Raw genomic sequence first — 8316 nt, 5'->3', positions numbered from 1 at the left:
AGAAGACAGACACAAAATGCTGGAGTAACTCAGAGGGACAGGCTGCATCTCTGGAGAGAAGGAATGGGTGACATTTCAGGCCTTCAGACTGAAGAAGGGTCTAGATCCGAAACGTCACCCATTCCTTGTCTCCATGGATGCTGCCTGTCTCCCTGAGTTACTCCAGCATTTTGTGTCTGTCTTCGGTTTAAACCAGCATCTGCAGTTCCTTCTTGCGCATCTAAATTGTTAATATGCACGGTGAATAACTGGGTTCTAACATACCTTTAGTATTTGTAGTTTTGTTCTCCTTATCAGCATGCTATGGAAGAATGCTTCAGTACAATGAGATCCTGGCACTGTGGTTCTCACTCCATCTCCTACCCCCACCCCTCCTCATTCCAAGTACTATCTGCTAACCATTTCTTTAGCCATATCATTACTGCTAAGGATTAATTTAAATTATCAGAATAATTAACAGATATCCAGACAGGAATTGGGACGTCATGCTCCAGCTGTATATGACATTGGTGAGACACTTTGAAGTACTATGTACAGTTCTGTCACTCTGCTACAGGCAGGATGTCATTAAACTGGAAAGAGTCCAAAAAAGATGTACAAGGCTGCTACCAAATCTGGAAGGTTTGAATTATATGACACTGAATAAGCTGGACCTTTTTTTTCCTGAAGCGTAGGAGGCAGAAGGGTGATGGCCATTGGAAATTGGTACTAGCATAGTACTAGATATTAGGCATGAGTATGATGGGCCAAGGGCCTGTTTCCTTGCTGTATGACACATGAGTTCAAATTACCCAAATGTAATCTCAAAGTGAATTCCTTTAAATTTAACAGTCTTAATAAGAAGCTGTCATATTATTGTAAAAAAGCACAATAAACCTTCTGAACCTTCTGAATTTGTAGTCAGCAGTGCAGTACTCTGCATATCACCAACTTATATTGGTGGATACTGCAGAGTTATAGGTTCACTATTCTCCATTAAGGAAATTTGCCATCCTTGCCAGTATGGCCTATAGAGCATAGACACACGGAACTGTAGATACTGATTTAGCAAAAAAGACACAATGTGCTGGAGTAATTCAGTGTGCCAGGCAGCATACCTGGAGAACATGGATAGGTTAAGTTTTGGATCAGGTCTCTTCTTCAGACTGATTGTGGTGGAGCAGGGAGGATGGTAAGAAAGCTAGAAGGGCCAGGAAAAAGCGGAACAGTTAATAGGTGAAAACAGGTGAGGGGGGAGGAGGGCTTTGATAGGCAGAAGGTTGGACAAAGCCCAGGGATGAAAAAACTGAAGGTGTGAGAAAAGAGGATTGAAGAGTTGTAAATAGTGAAACCAGAGGAAGAGATTTAGTTGGAGGGTGAGGGGAGAAATTGCTGCAAGTCCAGGAGGGCACAGAGCAGGGGTAGGGAAAGAGAGGTGTGGGGAAGATGATAGAGGTCCAGTCTCACATCAATGTGGCTGACCCTCAAAGACAACCTAGCAACATCAAAATCTGCTGCACTGGACATTCAAGAAACAGGCCTTCTTAGGGCAACTTGTTATAAGGAATAAATGTCAACATGGCTAGTAATGGCCGCCTCCAGAGAATTACATAAAAAATGCCCATCTTACCTAGTGTTCAATGAGCTGGGCCTACTGTTCAATCTAAAGATGATTGCTATCTGAAGATCCCTCTCTGAAACATCTAACCCTATTTCATTGATTCTGTTCAAGATTAATTTCCCTTAACTTGTTAAAACCACACACCTTGGTTTTCCTTCCAAGGCCCGCATTGTTCTACTATGTGAGCTACGGTAAAACATGCAATTATTCCTCAGTACATAGGTTGAAAATGTAAACATCAAGATGGTTGAGATATAGGTTGCACAGTACCAATTGTGTTTTACTTGTTGTGAAAAGTGATTATTGCTCTGAATAACCTTGAAGTGATTATTGCACGTAGGGATTCTGTCTGTTCAGCAACCTAGGAAGCTCTAAGTTGTTGTAAATGACGTGGTCAGGAAACACAAGGTCATAACATGGAAACAAAACAGCAAAATAGACACTGCTAAAGTTTCAAGCTCAAATTTCTAGCTACACAAAATGTTGTGATAGGATCCTGTCTTCTCAGAGATGTCACCCAGATTAAAAACCTGAGTATCATCATAAGCCTTTAATCTGAATACTATAAATATCTTCAGCAATACAGCCATATTTCATCTTTAAAACAAAACACAATTTAAAACTCCATTAAGATGATTAGCTCTTCTGTGTCGATGTATGCTAGCGTTTCCTACTTAATCCAAATAACACTGCATGCATGGCAAACAATATACTTATACTTTGCTGTTGATTACCCTGTTCCTGTGTATATTATTTATCATACATTTTCAATTATTTTCACATATATAAAAATCATAGATTCATAGAAAGTTTATCACAAAAGAGGCCATTGCGCCCAATATGTCTTTGCTAACCATCTTTGAGCGTTAACGGTCTACAACCATACATCCAAGCATGTTGTAAAATAGATTCAGTTACTGATTCTCTCAGAAAGCGAGTACCGACCCCTACCATCTTCTGGATGAAAATCATTGACTTCCCTCGAATCTTTCTACCAATTACTTTAAATCAGTGCCCCTGGTTTTTAACTCCTCTGCTAAGGGAAATAGATCCTTCATATTGACAATCTTAGCCACACAATTTTATTCTTCAATCAATAAATTGAAGCCTCTCCTTAGTTTCTTCATAGGTTCCAGGAGCAGAATTAGGCCATTCAGCTCGTCCACTCCGCCATTCAATCATGGCTAATCTATCTTTCCCTCTCAACCCCATTCTCCTGCCATCGCCCCATAACCCGAGACACCCATACTAATTCCTTCTGCTCTGATGGAAACAATCCCAGCTTCGTCAATGTTCCCTCATTTCATTTACATTTGTTGTATAAATTTTCTATTGTTTAGTTTAGAGATACTGCACGGCCCACAGAGTCCGCACCGACCAGCGATCCCCGCACATTAACACCACCCTACACACACGAGGGACAATTTTACATTTATACCAAGCCAATTAACCTACAAACCTGTACATCTTTGGAGTGTGAGAGGAAACAGATGATGTCAGAGAAAACCCACGCAGGTCACGGGGAGAACGCACAAACTCCACATAGACAAGTACCCATAGTCAGGATCAAACCAGAGTAGCTGTCGCTGTAAGGCAGTAGCTCTACCACTAGGTCACCACGCCGTCCAGAGGATTAGTACCAATGAGGAATTGATTACACTGTATATTGACCCAATGGCTTAACAATGAGTGGAAAAAATAGCTCCCTTACTTCACAATGCTAACAGGTATCAACAGGAGAATGCAGGATTCACTCCAACCTGCACTCATCATTGAGACAGTTGAATGCTGAACAACTGAATCATGCAGGAAATCTCACATCCTAAATCTTCAACACCTCCAAAACAATATTTTGGTTTCTCTTCGCTGATCCTGCTGGCACAGTGCCCAGTAATGATTAAACTGGTTATTCACCATGAGTCATTGAGTGGCATAAACTGATTTAAATGGTAGAGTAGTCCAATCCTGTCCTCCCAACACATCCACGCATGTGCATTTTCCAGCAATAGACTTTGAATAAGGGTCAGAATATTTTAATTCCACATCTCATTCCCATTTTAATTTATCCCCGTAGTCTGCACTAGTACAACAAGACCCGTTGCGAGCTTGAGGTACAACAAACTTTTTTTGTCTAGGACTGTGGCCCTTTCTGGACACAATTTTTTACTACTTTAGATAACTCGTTTTCTCTATCAGAATAGGCCATTTCTGCCCTAAACATTTACCTGTTATATTCATTCCAATTGTTTCTCTACATTAGCACAGTCTGATCTGCTGGGCATGTCACACAACTCCACTATTAATAACACGTTAGTCATAGAATAATTGAAAGAGGTCGTTTGGCTCATAACACCCATGCTGACTGTTTTGCCTATCTGCATTTTCCAATTTACCTGCATTAGCACCGTATCCTTCCACGCCTTGCTTCAAATGGCTGTTGAAAAGTATTTCAAACATATCTGACCTGATCTTACAAACAAAGATGAAGAATGCTCTCCGTTTTAATCAATGCCATGACCTTCTTTCCTGAATTCGGTAACATTGCCATTTCTCAGGCTTACTGCTTTTATTGGCAGCATTATATTTTCCCTTGACCCAACCCTGTGACATCTCTCCAAGCTCACAATTGGATCCTGACAGTTCTTACCCAAAAGGGATAAAACACTCATCTCAAAAGCCATCAAATGTACATTCCAATGAATTTATCCTGCATATCAGGAATACTCTTTTGGCTTGCACAGTCCATTTTTAGATTATGGGTTTCCTATGATTATTATGTTATCTTTGTTACATGCTGCTCTAATTTCCTGATATATTCACTGTTTAGAGAGTGTACACGACTACTGTCAATGTATCTGACCCATGCTGGTTGTCAGCGCTGCCAAAACTGATTCTAACTATTTTCTGTGCTTGGTTTCATCCCATCGACTGTCTTTGTCTCATTTTTTTCTAAATATTAGGGGTATTTTAACATATTTTTTCATTCTGCTCATCCCTTCGAAAAGAAGACCATCCTGGAATATTTAATTCATAACTTTGGTAATTTTACCCGCATGTTCCTGAAATGGATATGATCATACCATTTATTTTTATTTGTTTCATTAATTTTGTTACAAATGTGCGTGCATTTGAGCGAGAGCCTTGATTTTTACCTTTTTTTACTAGTTCCCTCAGCTCTTGACTCCAATTTGAGATATATTTTCATATATGTTAATCCACACCTAAATATCATAATGTCATGCACATACATTATAGAAATGAGCCCTTTGATCCACCGTGACCATGCCGACTATCCAGTACCTATTCACCAGCACTGGTCTGTGGCCTATTATGCTTTACAGTGCTTGAGCATTTGAATTATTTTAAGTCAATCTTTTGTTTAATAAAATTCAATACAAACACTTGTTACAACTTAACCATTCTATTACAGCGCTGTAGAGTTCTTAGCACTCGCCACACAAGCCAGCAGCTCCGAGGTGCAAGTTCTAGGAACTAATTAACAGTCCAGAAATGCAAAGATTATATAGTCATTAAGCATACGTATACAATATTACAATATGGTACGACATATTCCTATCCTATCAGCATTGTCATTACGCAACAGCTTATTTGCATCATCCAATCACCTGAATTAACAAATACAATTTATGCATTTTCACTGTCAGTGAAGCTTGCAGCCCAATAATTTTAAAATGAATGGTTAGTTCCTTTTATTATTTGTAACCTTGTTTTATTCTTAATACCACATGCTTCCAGTCACGGTATCCCCACAGTGCCATTTGGATTAGTGGAGTCTAGAATTTAGAAGTAGCGACAATTAAAGAGCAGGCAATATATTTCCGTAAGTATTATGATAAACCCGCAAGTAATGTTGTTCATCTTGTTCTTCTTCATGGGTTTAGCCACAGAATTGACGAGGCTGAAATATACCAGACCTGAAAATACCTAAATTGAGCATCAGTGAAGGGGTTATTGGTGGGTAAATGCCAATAAATAACTTTGTCAATAACAACACCTTGTGTCACTTTGATGATGATTGAGTGCAGATTGATATGGTGCTGCTAGCCGCATTGAATTCATTCTACTTTGTATGTCCAAGAGGTACTAGGCAATTCTCCCAGTATCTAATATATTTAAGGTTGTCTAGAGTTGCAGCTGGCTCTGGAGTGAAGCTTGTGGCACTAAACTGGGTGACGACTGATCCCACAACATATGTTGCATCCAGTGTTTGCAGCCATCTCTTGCTGTGATTCACTTTAAGTGTATCAGCTTGGCTGAAGACTACTTTCTGGTTATGCTGGGGAAAGCAAGATACATAATCCACTTGGCAATTCTGTCTATAGATGGTTGCAAATCATGTCGTTGGTCAAATGATCTACTCTGGCTTTATTTTCCACAAGAGATACATCAATAGTTAGGCATTTTTATGAAAACACACATAGAATTTTAAAAAAGAATCCCAAACTGTCTGAATCCAAACAAAATAGAAAACAATATTTGCATTAGATTTGATCTTCTGAGATGGTGATTGTTGGCAACTTTCTTCTTTCTCTTCTATGAATGATAACCAGAGAACACAGATCGCTCTAAGGTAATTTCATATGAAAGTTAATGGAATTTGGAAGTCATTTGCTAGAAGATTGTGATTGATGAGGACCTTGCAGCATTCAGAACTGAAGATCAATTTTTGTTCAGTGATCATATCAAAGCATGTGCCGGATGTATAGACGAATGCAGTTAAGGTATGAATCAATTGTAATATAACTGTAGGATGCAGCAAGCATAAAGGCTTATCCCATTTCTAACATTCCTACAGCTCTTACTCTCATCGCTCCAAGCCTCTGCTTTCGGAGGAGAGGAGAGAAGCAAAGTTGGTGAGAACACTTCCTGCTACAAAGTCATCCTATTTTCACTTCAATCACTGATAATCTTCAAAGACACACTGAAAGTTCAAGTCTTGTCCATTGCCATCACATAGCAAACTTACATTGGTCTCCGAATCTCTGTTCTATTTAGCCACATCCCAAGAACAATAACAGCTAACAATTTAGAATCTGTGACTCTGACCATAAAAATTATCAATCTCCATTATTTTCATAACCGTGGTTGCCCTCTGCCTACCTATCTCTTTCACCAAGAACCCATTGAAAGATTCATAGCACAAGAAACTCCCAAGGTTCAAACAGTTTAGTGGAGTTTAGATTAATATTATTGTCATGTGTACTAAGGTAGAGTGAAAAGCTGTTTTTGTTGCATGCTATCCAGTCAGCAAAAAGACTATACAAGATTACAATCAAGCCAATGTGCAGACACAGGATAAAATGTTTAGTGCAAACTAAAATCCAGTAAAGTTTGAAGTGTCTCCTATAAGGGTAGGCGAGAGGCTAGGCCCACTCTAATTGGTGAGAGGACAGTTCAGTTGCCTGATAACAGCTGGGAAGAAACTGTCCATGAATCTGGAGGTGTGCGTTTTCAAACTTCTATACCTTATGCCTGATTGGAGAGGGGAGAAGGGGGAGTGACTGGGATGAGACTGGTCCTTGATTATGCTGGTAGACAGAAAATAAGTAGCAGAAAATCTGGATGGATGTAAATAAAAATAGCACTGAGTTTGATTTGTCCGCCGACTATAATACAATGAGGAACTGGAGAGGAAGAATAGTTTACAGCTTCATTGAAAAATAAAATCCGATTGGTGCAAAATGGCGAAGTAAGTTGAACTAAGCTGGTTTCCACCTGGTAGGTTAGATCAATGCTAAAAATAATAATAACTAAGAGGAGATGATGCAGTGATGTCAGTGATGAAAGAGAACAAGGAAGTGATGAAGGTTGATTTGATGTTTCTTCAGAAGACGGTGGGTTAAGACAAGTCACAAATTGTGAATCTGTAGAATTAACAGACTGTCTCCTGTGTGACAGGGTCAGTTTCCACTCTTGCAATCTGGAATTTAAATAACTAAATACCAGCTGAGCTCTTCAATCCCCCTGTGCTCTCTGTCGCATTCTACAATTACACTGGGGAAAGCTGATCACTAAACAGACTTCCTACAATTGCTTAATGATTCCTCCCAGATGGGTTTCACAGAATGCTACAGCATAGATACAAGCACCACAATTCTCCAAGTCTGTTCATTTTCTTGCTCTCACCCAGTACTCCACCCCCCACACATACACATAAATCTATAATGCTCTTTCACAGTTCTAAGCATTTATCTTTCTTCAAAAAAAATCAAATAGGTTCTGTTTCAAGGAAATTTTATTACAAACCATTCTTATCTGGTGTTAAATGTCAGCCTTGGGTGAGTTACAGTTGCCCTCTCTCCCCGAGCTAAGACATAGTTTCATACTCCATTGCAAAGACTTCAGCATATATGATGTATTTTGTCTGGAGGAATGAGAAATAGAGAAAATTATACAATACTTAGGCATTGAGACACATGGCTGTGTATAGATTTAAATCTTTGAAGGCAGCAGCGAAGGTTGAGAGAATTTTTAATGAAATGTGATGCTACACTTCATAAGTAGCAATATAGAATATAAAAGCATCAAAGTTATATTGGATCATTAAAAAATATACTATTTCACAATTAGAATACAGAGAGAATTCTGTTCACCATGTTTTATGAGTTTTGGTTGAAATATAAAAGATTTAATTTCATTTTTTTCTCAAAATCATTTTTTTGCTCCAGATTCCAGCATCAGCCGTTCTTCAGTAA

Source organism: Amblyraja radiata, chromosome 26 (genome assembly GCF_010909765.2).
Source record: "Amblyraja radiata isolate CabotCenter1 chromosome 26, sAmbRad1.1.pri, whole genome shotgun sequence".
In the NCBI taxonomy this organism is placed as follows: domain Eukaryota; kingdom Metazoa; phylum Chordata; class Chondrichthyes; order Rajiformes; family Rajidae; genus Amblyraja; species Amblyraja radiata.
Note: the sequence above shows the minus strand (reverse complement) of the source record.